Source organism: Rutidosis leptorrhynchoides, chromosome 3, assembly GCF_046630445.1.
Source record: "Rutidosis leptorrhynchoides isolate AG116_Rl617_1_P2 chromosome 3, CSIRO_AGI_Rlap_v1, whole genome shotgun sequence".
In the NCBI taxonomy this organism is placed as follows: Eukaryota; Viridiplantae; Streptophyta; class Magnoliopsida; order Asterales; family Asteraceae; genus Rutidosis; species Rutidosis leptorrhynchoides.
Window position 1 is genome coordinate 109,093,045 of NC_092335.1, and position 14,769 is coordinate 109,107,813.

A 14,769-nucleotide genomic window follows, 5' to 3' on the forward strand; every position below is an offset into this window, starting at 1 on the left:
TAAAAACTATGTTTGTATAATACGCGTATAAATATATATAATATTAATTTAAATCGTTATATATATTTAATGAAATAAAATATAAATATCGTTATATTTATTATACTGGTTAAGTAATGTGTTGTCAAAAGTGATTCTAGATATTTATAAAAGTTATATACGTTTTAATAATAAAGTTCTTTTTAAACTGAAAACGTCTTTGTACGTTTGAAAATAGATTAATAGAATATTATGGAAACCAATTCCCCACTAACTTTTGTCTAACTTTCGTAAATGACACTTTTTGTTTTTATTTATAAATAGCTTTACAAATTATTCTGAATATCGTTAAGAGGAATAGATTTTCTCAAATCATAGTGGACCTCTCAACAGAGACTTGTAATCATAATTCAATGTTTCTGATAATTCAATCATTTAATATATATTTTTTTAATTTCGTGGAAAATCATATTGAAACAAATACATTCGTGTAAAGTATTATACGTTTAATACTTTATTAATATACTCAAGTTATAATATATATATACATAACATATCTATTTATATATAACGGTTCGTGAATCGTCGGAATTTGGTCGAGGTTATAATGAATGTATGAACACAGTTTAAAATTCTTGAGATTTAACTTAACAAACTTTGCTTATCGTGTCGGAATAATATAAAGATTAAAGTTTAAATTTGGTCGGAAATTTCTGGGTCGTCACAGTACCTACCCGTTAAAGAAATTTTGTCCCCGAAATTTGATAGAGGTCGTCATGACTAACAATGAGAATGTTATTATAACGATTATAGAGTTTTATCATGTTCAAGAAGAATGGATAAAATAATTCGATTACTCGAAGCGTGTGAGTGAAGTTATCGTAAATGAATGAAATAAGATAATAGTGATTCGTTGTATCTTTTAACGTCATCACGATTGATCTCCGAAAAGAAAATCTTTGTAATCTATATTGGATTTGATTATTCGGCGATTAAGGAAATTATGATCCTCTTCGAATTAATGCGATAATCTATTTTGATTTCTCTGTCGGATATTTCACTATAAATCCACCTCATTTGTTTTCTTACAACTCACACCTTCTCAACTCATATTTTAAAGTATTTGTCAATATGCTTCATCCAGTGCTGATTCTTGATATACTCCTCACTTTCATATCTGTCGCTCTTCTTTTTCATCTGCCTCCGGAAGAATCTATTTACTTCTACTATACTCTTGGTTTTATAGTGTTTTTAGTTCTCCCGTATCTTTATATTGCTATATGCATTGATATATACGGTTTGTGATTTCTGGGTTGTTGTTGGGTTTTATATCTTCCCTTATATTTCAAAGTCCTTACTTCTTCTATAATCATTGTCATCCACAGTTAATGCTCTCTTCTATTTGCTATGATTTATACTCCCATTTCTAGTTCGGAGCTTTGTCCTTTCGTTTCTTCTTTTTGCGATTAAGCACCGCTTGTAATGGTCCAGAATTCGCAGATATAAATTTCGGAATGAACATTGTTAATTACCAGAATACCTCGGAAAAGGCCGAATCATCAAGAAATATTTTCTTGATATTTAGAGATCAAAGAGAATACAAGAGTCGTGTAACATAGCACATGATGACGTTATGATCTGTGAATCATCATGTTCCATTTAGAAACTCAGCATGAATTACTGTAATATAATCACGTTGATCAAGTGTCATTATATTATACTAACTCATGCTTCAGCTCCCAACACTTCTTCAAGAATATTCCTATTTTAAACTCGAATGTTTCAGAATTTAGAAACTAAAATAGTTTCTTTTATGATATAATACAGATAGCGCGAAGAGGTAAATGATTTCAGATAAGAATAATTATAAAAATATCTTCAGAAGTATGGATGATATTTATAATGAAAGATACGATGATATCTTAGAATGTCTAATATCAGAGGATGATGAAGGATATTATCTGTAGGGATTTAGAGTCAGGAGCAAGGTATTCGTTAATGACTTCAGCAAGTACTGAATCATTTGGATTCTTTGAAGGCAGGTTCAGCCTTTGTGATTTGTCCATAGCCTCCTTCATACTTTGCTCAATCCGTTTTCCAGTTCCAAAGCTTCTCTTTTTCTGAGCTTTGCCAATATACTATCCTTTATCATCCAAATTTTTACTGTTAAGGTCATTTACAGTTTTTGCTGCTTCATCAGCATTTTTCAAAATTTCGAGAACTGGTTCGCAGTTTAGGGTGTTTTTCAGAAATTTCTCATTCAAAGAATGTAAGTCTTGGAGGTAGACGTTGTGTGTATATGTAATTGTTGATGTAGACATGCTGCGTGATTTCAAAATACTGATTGCTGATTCTCAATAATTGGTATGGCAATTCTTGTTATAAGGTACGAATGAGTATATGATAGGGTTTCGATAATTATAATGATTTTTTTTTTTTGAAAGTCAAAGATCAGTGAAGTTGTTGGTAAGTTTATTGCTAATGTGGTGAATATAAACGATTCCCCGGTAACATTGGCAAAAGGGAAACGTATCTATTGAGGTTATAATAAGACTGTTTTGATTGAGAAGTCGAAGTTGACTTGCTGGAGATGTGACAAAACTGTCTATTTTGAAACGGAATTGAAAAGTTATTTTAGCTAGTAAATGCCAAAGGGTCTAACACGGATACGTGTCGAACTATGACTTGGGTTTTGAGAGTTTTTAAGGTGTATAACTGTGGGTAACATGTGGTTGGATCATCATCTCGATTATTCATTATTTGAAGTGTCTTCAGGTATTTCGAAGGGCTTGAACACAGATTATAATCGTTAATATACATACGATGTTCTAACACAGTTTTGAAGTTAAAGTATAGCTTTGAAAGATGTAAGAATCTAAGAGTGATGATATCGGTTATAACTTGAATTGAATTCGGCGATTTCAAAATCAGAATATGTAATTAGATTTTTGAATGAGTATGGTTGTTTTGATTTCTATAAAAGAATGTATATTGTTGTGAAAGTAGGGAGTATAATGGATGATTTGCTGAATCAGATTCGAAGAATGTAACATATTAATTGTGAATTTATATATCTCTCGGGTATTACCTACCCGTTAAAAAAAATTGTCACAATTAATATTTTGTACAAAAGAATTTTATTACAGTCTTTATGGAAATATATGTGTATATTTCTTCAGATGTAATATTGATTTAATGAGTTAATATTAAATTAAACTCACTTAATTTATGGTTAAGGCTAGGATAGATAATTTCTAAACTTTAGAAATTACATAATCGTCATAGAATGTTTTCCCAATGAAGTTATGAATCAATACTTCATCGTTGTGGTATTCCTTAGTATCTACAGGGCGTATGACGTCGATGCTCATGGGACAGATTGTGAAGTTGAGGTTTGCGATGCGGTTGTTGTTGGTGGTGGTAATGGTACTGTTGATGTTGTTGCTGGTGGTACTGGTTATGTTGTTGGTGCTGCTGCTGGTGTTTGTAACCTTTGCACCATATTCTCCAAAGCCACTACCCGAGCGCGAAGCTCGTTGACTTCTTCTATTACACCGGGGTGATTGTCAGTTCGGACGAGCGGATAAATAAGATCTAGAATTTGGTGTAGTATATAATCATGACGAGATACTCTGGAAATGAGAGAGAAAATGGTGTTTCGAATAGGTTCGCCGGTAAGTGCTTCAGGTTCTTCGCCAAGAGGGCAATGTGGTGGATGGAAGGGATCACCTTCTTCTTGTCTCCAATGATTAAGGAGGCTACGAAACCATCCCCAATTCATCCAGAATAGATGATGACTAATTGGTTGATCCATTCCGGTCACACTGCTTTCGAAACTTGAGTGGGATTTCATTTCGGAATCCGAGGGACTTGAACTAATGACGAATTCCATTTCGTACGATTGAATAAAGAATTTTTCGATATGAAATGATTTTCCGGCTATCAGGTGGTATTCTAATTATATAGAGCAAAAGGTTTCGTAGATTACGGAGGAATTTACGGAATATGTCAGGCAAAGTTTACAGTAACAGGTACGCTAAGATATGAATTAGCAGATACGCTAAGATATGAATTTTGTCTATACACTATTCATGTAATCAATGCAATAAGATGTGTCTAGACTAAGAATGATAAGCAGATAATTTCTGACAAAAATGATGAGCAAAACTTTTGACATGCAGACACGGTCGAAGTCCAGACTCACTAATGCATCCTAACGACTATCAGTTAGACACACTAATGCAGACCTGGTTCGCTAAGACCATCGCTCTGATACCAACTGAAAGGACCCGTTCATATACATTATAAACGATTCACAATAGTTGATTACATCACGAGGTATTTGACCTCTATATGATACATTTTACAAACATTGAATTCGTTTTTAAAAGACAAACTTTCTTTACAACGAAAGTTGACGGCATGCACACCATTTCATAATACATCCAACTATAATTGGCTTAATAAAAATCTTGATGAACTCAATAACTCGAATGCAACGTCTTTCAAAATATGCCATGAATGACTCCAAGTAATATCCTTAAAATTAGCTAATGCACAGCGGAAGATTTCTTTAATACCTGAGAATAAACATACTTTAAAGTGTCAACCAAAAGGTTGGTGAGTTCATAGGTTTATCATAACAATCATTTCAATATATTAATAGACCACAAGATTTCCGTTTATAAATATATGTACACTCGCAAGTGTATAAAAGTATTCTATAAATTGTAGGCACCCGGTAACAAGCCTTAACGTTCATGTTTTACCCTCTGAAGTACACCAGATCAGGTGTGTTTAAAATAACCTCGAAGTACTAAAGCATCCCATAGTCAGGATGGGGTTTATCAGGCCCAATAGATCTATCTTTAGGATTTGCGCCTACCATACATAGACAAGTAGTTTAATGTTACCAAGCTAAGGGTATATTTCTGGTTTAAACCCACGTAGAATTAGTTTTAGTACTTGTGCCTATTTCGTAAAATATTAATAAAAACAGCGCATGTATTCTCAGCCCAAAAATATATATAAAAAGGGAGCAAATGAAACTCACAATACTGTATTTCGTAGTAAAAATACATATAACGTCATTTAACAAGTGCAAGGTTGGCCTCGGATTCACGAACGTATCAATATTGAGATTCAATATTGCAGGAAAGTACGTAGACGCAACGGAGATGATAAACACTAGATTGACCTCACGAGCATACCCATGAACCATACCCATCACCTCCATAGCTATAACCCATAATTTCCTTAGCTTCGACTCATTCAAAAAAACTATTTTGAAATCACTCGGACAGTACTCCGTCGTAATATTTTATGTATACTAATAATATCTTGAAATAATACAGAGCAAATATATATATATATATATATATATATATATATATATATATATATATATATATATATATATATATATATATATATATATATATATATATATATAAATCGATTGAGAGAGTTTAGAGAAATATATTTTCAAGTTTCTATGAAATAATGAAACCTATTGAATTCTATTTATAATAGATTTTTGAATTTTTAAAGTGAATTATTAAAGTATGAATTATTAAAGTGAATTATTAAAGTGAATTATTAAAGTATGAATTATTAAAGTGAATTATTAAAGTATGAATTATTAAAGTGAATTATTAAAGTTAAAGTAAAGTAAAAGTAAAAGTAAAGTAAAGGTATAGTTAAAGTATAGTAAAAGTATAAAAACTATGTTTGTATAATACGCGTATAAATATATATAATATTAATTTAAATCGTTATATATATTTAATGAAATAAAATATAAATATCGTTATATTTATTATACTGGTTAAGTAATGAGTTGTCAAAAGTGATTCTAGATATTTATAAAAGTTATATACGTTTTAATAATAAAGTTCTTTTTAAACTGAAAATGTCTTTGTACGTTTGAAAATAGATTAATAGAATATTATGGAAACCAATTCCCCACTAACTTTTGTCTAACTTTCGTAAATGACACTTTTTGTTTTTATTTATAAATAGCTTTACAAATTATTCTGAATATCGTTAAGAGGAATAGATTTTCTCAAATCATAGTGGACCTCTCAACAGAGACTTGTAATCATAATTCAATGTTTCTGATAATTCAATCATTTAATATATATTTTTTTAATTTCGTGGAAAATCATATTGAAACAAATACATTCATGTAAAGTATTATACGTTTAATACTTTATTAATATACTCAAGTTATAATATATATATACATAACATATCTATTTATATATAACGGTTCGTGAATCGTCGGAATTTGGTCGAGGTTATAATGAATGTATGAACACAGTTTAAAATTCTTAAGATTTAACTTAACAAACTTTGCTTATCGTGTCGGAATAATATAAAGATTAAAGTTTAAATTTGGTCGGAATATTCTGGGTCGTCACATTTTAGTTCTCCCCTGTCTTTATATTGCTATATGCATCGATATATACGGTTTGTAATTTCTGGGTTGTTGTTGGGTTTTATATCTTCCCTTATATTTTGATGTTTCTGCTTCTGTCTTTCTATAATCATTGACATCCACAGTTAATGCTCTCTTCTATTTGCTGCGAGTTATACTCCCATTTCTATTTCGGAGCTTCATGCTTTTGTTTTCTCTTCGCAAGTAATGGTCCAGAATTTGTAGGTATGGAGTTTTGAATGATCATGATATACAAAGCAGAAAAGAAAGGTAATAGCACGATTTGATTTGTCAAATTACCAGAATATCCGGAAAAGACCGAATCATTAAGAAAAATATTTTTCTTGATAGTTTTAAAGGTTAAATAGAATGAAAGAGTTATGTAACATGGTTCATGATGAGGATATGATATGTGAACCTTTATCACGTTCCATTAGAAACTCAGCATGACTTACTGTAATATAATCACGTTAATTAAGTGTTATTATATTATACTAACTCATGCTTCAGTTCCCAACACTACTTCAAAACATTCATATTTTAAATTCGAATTTTTCTGAATTTAGAAACTAAAATAGTTTCCATGCAGATATCGCGAAGAGATAAATGATTTTAGATAAGAATAGTTATAAAAATATCTTTAAAAATATCAAGGATATTTATAATGAAAGATACGATGATATCTTAAAATTTCAAATATCGAAGGATGATAAAGAAGATTTGTCCGTAAAGGTTTAGAGTCAGGAGCAAGGTATTCACTAAAGGCTTCAACAGACACTGAATCATTTGGATTCTTTGAAGGCAGATTTAGTCTTTGTGATTTGTCAACAGTCTCCTTCATAGTTTGTTCAATCCGTTTTTCAGTTCCAAATCTGAGCTTTTTCAACACACCACTCTTTATTATCAAACTTTTGGCCATTAAGACCATTTATAGTTTTGCTGCTTCATCAGCATTCAAAGTTATCATAACCGAATCGTCAGTTATCAATCCGAGATGTTCTCAAAAGTTTGAAGGGTTTGCATGAATATTGTAATTGTCATAATACATATGATGCTCTAGAATTTTGAATGATACAAATATTTTTCTGGGTTTATGAATAGAAGTGATGTTCTAGCACAGTTTAGAAGTCAAAGTATAGCTTTGAAAGGTGTAGGGATATGAGAGTGATGATATCGGTTATATCTTGATTTGGATTCTGATATGTTAAAATCAGAATATATAATTGAATTTGAATGAGTATGGTTGTTTTGATTTCTATGAAAGAATATATCTCGTTATGAAAGTAGTGAGTATAGTTGATGATTTGTTGAATCAGAATCGAAGAATGTAACATATTTTAATGACCCGTCCTAATCCATCTGGACGAATACATTACATTTGGTTACATCGCGAGGTACTTGACCTCTATATGATATATTTTATAAACATTGCATTCGTTTTTAAAATACAAACTTTCATTACATAGACAGTTGACGGCATGCATACCATTTCATAATATATCCAACTATAATTGACTTAGTAATAAACTTGATGAACTCGACGACTCGAATGCAACGTCTTTTGAAATATGTCATGAATGACTCTAAGTAATATCTCTAATATGAGCAAATGCACAACGAAAGATTTCTTTAATACCTGAGAATAAACATGCTTTAAAGTGTCAACTAAAAGGTTGGTGAGTTCATTAGTTTATCATAAATAATCATTTCAGATAGTATAATAGACCACAAGATACTCATATTTCAAAAACAATCTGTGCAGGTCTGCTCACTGCTGGATAATCATTCATATGATATATAAACACCTGGTAATCGACCTTAACAAAATGCATATAGAATATCCCCCGCATACCGGCATTCCGCACGGTCATGCAAAAGCATACAAACAGGCCACTCTTTTAAATATGATGGTTGTGAACACCTCACAAACAGATCATATCTTTTAAAGCTGGCGGTTGTATACCTATTTCGAAGTACTAAAGCAGTTCAAATTCTCTGACTGGGGCTTGTGAGTGCCCATAGATCTATCTTTAGGATTCGCGTCAATTAGGGTGTGATAATGCTAAAAACGAACATATATTTCATAGCATTATTCCTCAAGAAAGACAAGCTTTTATTTGTAATTGTTCTATTTACAAGTGATATTCGTTTAAATAATAAAAGGTGAAGACAAAAGACAGATTCGACGAATTGAAGACGCAAACGACCAAAAAGCTCAAAAGTACAAAATACAATCAAAGAGGTTCCAATTATTGATAAGAAACGTCTCGAAATTACAAGAGTACAAGATTCAAAACGCAAAGTACAAGATATTAAATTGTACGCAAGGACGTTCGAAAATCCAGAACCGGGACCAGAGTCAACTCTCAACGCTCGACGCAACGGACTAAAAATTACAAGTCAACTATGCACATAAATATAATATAATATTTAAATAATTCTTATAATTATTTATATATTATAATAAATAATAAAAACCGTCGGCAAGAAAGACTCCAAACTGGACTGAGCTGTAATTTCAATCTCCGCGACTCGCGGAGTTTGAAGGCCAAAAATGCCGCGAGTCGCGGAGCCCCAAGTTTTGAAAGTCCCTATAAAAGCAACCGAATTCTGAGCATTTTTCATCATCTTTCTCTTTTCTCCATTCATACGATATATTTATATTTATAATTTATATTTTAATTTTAATTTTAATTATAATTCTAATAATAAGGGTATGTTAGCGAATATTGTAAGGGTGTAAGTCGAAATTCTGTCCGTGTAACGCTACGCTATTTTTAATCATTGTAAGTTATGTTCAACCTTTTTACATTAATGTCTCGTAGCTAAGTTATTATTATGCTTATTTAAAACGAAGTAATCATGATGTTGGGCTAATTACTAAAATTGGGTAATTGGGCTTTGTACCATAATTGGGGTTTGGACAAAAGAACGACACTTGTGGAATTTAGACTATGGGCTATTAATGGGCTTTATATTTGTTTAACTAAATGATAGTTTGTTAATGTTAATATAAAGATTTACAATTGGGCGTCCCTATAAGTTACCATATACACTCGATCGGACACGATGGGCGGGGTATTTATATGTACGAATAATCGTTCATTTAACCGGACACGGGAATGGATTAATAGCCACTAGAATAATTAAAACAGGGGTGAAATTATGTACAAGGACACTTGGTATAATTGATAACAAAATATTAAAACCTTGGGTTACACTCAGTCGACATCCTTGTGTAATTATTAAACAAAGTATTAAAATCTTGTTACAGTTTAAGTCCCCAATTAGTTGGAATATTTAACTTCGGGTATAAGAATAATTTGACGAGGACACTCGCACTTTATATTTATGACTGATGGACTGTTATGGACAAAAACCAGACGGACATATTAAATAATCCAGGACAAAGGACAATTAACCCATGGGTATAAAACTAAAATCAACACGTCAAACATCATGATTACGGAAGTTTAAATAAGCATAATTCTTTTATTTCATATTTAATTTCCTTTATTTTATATTTAATTGCACTTCTAATTATCGCATTTTTATTTATTGTTATTGTATTTAATTGCACTTTTAATTTTCGTACTTTTTAATTATCGCAAGTTTATTTTATCGCACTTTTATTATTCGCAATTTCATTATCGTTATTTACTTTACGCTTTAATTTAAGTCTTGTATTTATTTTTAATATTTTACATTTGGTTTTAACTGCGACTAAAGTTTTAAAATCGACAAACCGGTCATTAAACGGTAAAAACCCCCCCCTTTATAATAATAATATTACTTATATATATATATTTGTATTTTTATAAAAGTAAACTAATATAGCGTTAAGCTTTGTTTAAAGATTTCCCTTTGGAACGAACCGGACTTACTAAAAACTACACTACTGTACGATTAGGTACACTGCCTATAAGTGTTGTAGCAAGGTTTAAGTATATCCATTCTCTAAATAAATAAATATCTTGTGTAAAATTTTATCGTATTTAATAGTATTTCCTGTAAAAATATAAACTATTTTGTACCCCTCTGCTAAAACATCAAGTTAATTTTGGCGCCGCTGCCGGGGAAACTTTTAAACGCCGGAAGCGCAACGCTAATAGAAAAAAAAAGATTTTTAGTTTACTTTTATTAAAATTCGTTTTTATAAAAATACGTTTTAAATATTCGAAAATATAAAAAGAAAAACAAAAATTTATATATTTTTAAGAGTTTGTTAAAAGTTTTATAAGTTTCTTTATTTTTATTTTAGTTTATAAAAATATAAGTTTTATTTAAATATCTTTAAAAAAAAAAAAAAAAAACGCGTCGAATATTTAAACCTGTCAGCTGAATTCTGGAACCCCGCGACTCGCGGGGTTTGCTGCCTTGAATACCGCGACTCGCGGAGAAACTCTGACACGGGTACACAGAACCCTAATTCAGCATTAATTACGAATTATTATTATAATTATTATTATTATAAAACCCTAATTAGGTTTTAATTAAATATTTATTTTAGTTTTTATTATTATTTTGTATATTTTGTTTAAATTAGTTTAATTAAATTATAAAATTAATAGTTTTAATAAATAAATAATATAAAAATAATATTTTTATAAAAATTGTACTTTTTACAACTTTTTGTATATTTTTATATTTTATCCCTTTTTAATTGTTTTAGCGTAATATTTGTATTTTTAGCTCATATTTAGTTTTAAACTTAGTTTTTGCCATAGTTATTTTTACCTCTAGATTTTTAGGCTTTGCCGTAAAATCCCTTAAGTGCTTTTTCTTTAGACTAAGATTTAGTTGCTTTAGAATTTTGCGACGCCTTTTTAAGTTTTAGTTCCTTTTTAAGTTATTTCCATTTGGGATTTAGTTTTTCCTGTAAGCTTTAATATTTTTAGACGACTTTTACCTATGTATCAATTATCATTCCAATTAGTAATCTCAATTTGCGATTATAATTTTAAGTTAGTTGTAGTAATAAGGTTAGGTTAGTAAATTATTTTTAAGTTTTATAAGTTTCTTTTATTTTTCCGTCACCTTTTATTTTTTAACCATTTTTCTTTTTCGACCTTTTTCGACGAACTCTTTTTCTTTCTTATTTCTCGCTATTCTAGTGGTTAAAATTATTTTAAGTGGTTAAATTGATAGACATCAAAATTTTCTGGTTCGTAGTAATAGTTGGATTTGTACGTGGACCGGGTTATTGGAGCCAAACAGTCCTCAATTATATTGAGACCAAACGAATCCTGCCCCTCTGCTGCATCTTTTGGCTATTCGAAACATGGGCAAAATCAGAAAAGTCTATTGATTGGATAACTTATTATAATTTTTCTTTTCTTTTAAAAACTAATAGGATATTCAGTGAATGCACCGAGCAAGACGTTCACCACCTTTTGTACGTTCACCACCTGTAACTAGATCAAGACATTTAGCAAATATTACTGCCGTTGATTTTTCTTTAGAATCGTCATCCAGTCGACCAAGTACTTCAGTTCAAATTTTCGATAATCCATTTTTTGAACCCGACCTCACAATTGAGAATCCGGAGAATATTCAGGAACGATTCGTAGATCCTGAACCACTAAACTTTCCTTCGGAACCACCAATCATTCAAACAGAGATTGTTGAGAAACGAACCATTAAATCAGAATCCTCTAGTGATTCCGATTCAACAAATTCAATTATGGAGAATCTGGAACCTTTAAGTATGGAAGACCGAATGAGAGCTAAACGCACTGGCCAAGGTCACGCAATAACTCATCCAGACATTAATGCGCCAGATTATGAAATCAAAGGACAAATTCTACACATGGTGACTAATCAATGCCAATTTAGTGGTGCACCGAAGGAAGATCCAAATGAACATCTACGTACCTTTAATAGGATCTGCACACTATTTAAAATCCGAGAAGTAGAGGATGAACAGATATATCTCATGTTATTTCCCTGGACTTTAAAGGGAGAAGCCAAAGATTGGTTGGAATCGTTACCTGAAGGGGCGATTGATACATGGGACGTTTTAGTTGAAAATTTTCTTAAACAATTCTTTCCTGCATCTAAAGCCTTAAGACTTCAAGCAGAAATTGTTACGTTTACACAGAAACCAAATGAAACTCTATATGAGGCGTGGACTAGATATGGAAAGTTATTAAGAGGATGTCCGCAACATGGTTTAGACACCTGTCAAATAGTACAAATATTCTACCAAGGATTCGACATCACTACAAGAAAAGACATAGATATAGCAGCTGGTGGTTCTATTATGAAGAAAACCGAAACTGATGCTTACAAAATTATTGATAACACTGCTTCCCACTCACATGAGTGGCACCAAGAAAAAGATATCATTAGATCATCTAAAGCAGCTAGAGCAGATTCTAGCCATGACTTAGATTCCATTTCCGCAAAGATAGATGCTGTGGAGAGACGAATGGAAAAAATGACTAAAGATATTCACTCAATACGAATTAGTTGTGAGCAGTGTGGAGGACCACATTTGACAAAAGATTATCTCAGTATTGAATTAACAATGGAACAAAGAGAGAATATTTCATACATAAACCAGAGGCCTGGAAATAATTATCAGAATAATTATCAACCGCCAAGACCGATTTACAATCAAAACCAGAATTATAACCGAAATATTCCATACAACAACCAACAAGGTCCTAGCAATCAACAAGTAGCCAATAATAATTACAATCAGCAAAGACCGAATTTTCAAAACAAACCACCACAACAAACCGATGATAAAAAGCCGAATTTAGAAGATATGATGACAAAGCTAGTTGAAACTCAAACGCAATTTTTCACATCTCAGAAACAAACTAATGAACAAAATGCTCAAGCATTTAGAAATCAACAAGCTTCTATTCAAAATCTGGAACAAGAAGTAAGTAACCTAGCAAGGTTAATAGGTGAAAGAAAACCGGGAAATCTACCTAGTGATACAAATGCTAACCCCCGGAATGAAACAGCTAAAGCCATTACCACAAGAAGTGGTACAACACTTAAACCACCTGAAATACCTGTAACTTCTGATGAAGCTATTCCTACTCCACAAGAACCACAACCTGATCAAGATAAGGAAAAAGAACCGGTAGTTGAAAAGGTTAATGAAGATAACACAGCTAAGGATAAACCTTATGTTAAACCATACCAACCACCACTTCCTTACCAGAGTAAAATGAAGAAAGAGAAACTTGAAGCCGAGCAATCCAAATTCTTGGATATGTTTAAACAGATAAATGTAAATCTTCCTTTCATTGATGTGATTTCAGGAATGCCTAGATATGCTAAATTCTTGAAAGATCTAATCTCAAATAGAAAGAAAATGGAAGAACTCTCGGCTGTTACCATGAATGCTAATTGTTCAGCAGTGCTGTTGAATAAGATACCAGAAAAACTATCTGATCCAGGAAGTTTCACAATTCCATATTTTCTGGGTAGTCTTAGTTCAATAGAAGCATTGTCAGACTTAGGTGCTAGTATAAATCTAATGCTGTATTCACTATACGCTAAACTAGACCTTGGAGAATTGAAACCAACCAGAATAAGCATACAACTAGCGATAGATCAATAAAATATCCTAGAGGGATAATGGAGAACATGCTAGTTAAAGTTGGTACTTTAGTATTTCCAGTAGATTTTGTTGTTTTGGACATGGAAGAAGATTCTCAAGTTCCTCTCATATTAGGAAGACCATTCTTAAACACGGCTAAAGCAATGATAGACGTGTTCGGTAAGAAATTGACCCTAAGTATAGAGGATGAGAGTGTTACCTTTTCAGTTGATAGAGCAATGCAACAACCGCAATCTGCAGATGATACATGTTATTATATTCAAACTATAGATGCACATGCAGAATTATTAGAAGAATTTCCAGAATTACAAGGAATAGGAGAATGTTCTTTAGGAGAAGGTAATGAACCAATTGATGAAGCTGAAATGTTAGCTACACTTATAGCTAATGGATATGAACCAACAACAGAAGAAATTCAAATGCTAAAAGAAGAAGACAGATATCGATATAAATCATCGATAGAAGAACCTCCGAAATTAGAGTTAAAGCCACTTCCAAACCATTTGGAATACGCTTATTTACATGGTGAATCTGAATTACCTGTAATAATATCGTCTTCTCTTACTGAAAATGAGAAATCACAACTCATTTCTGTGTTGAAAGCTCATAAACCAGCCATTGCATGGAAGATTCATGATATTAAAGGAATAAGTCCTTCGTATTGCACACATAAAATCCTTATGGAAGAAGGTCATAAAACGTATGTGCAACGCCAACGAAGACTAAATCCTAATATGCAAGATGTAGTTAAAAAAGAGATTATTAAACT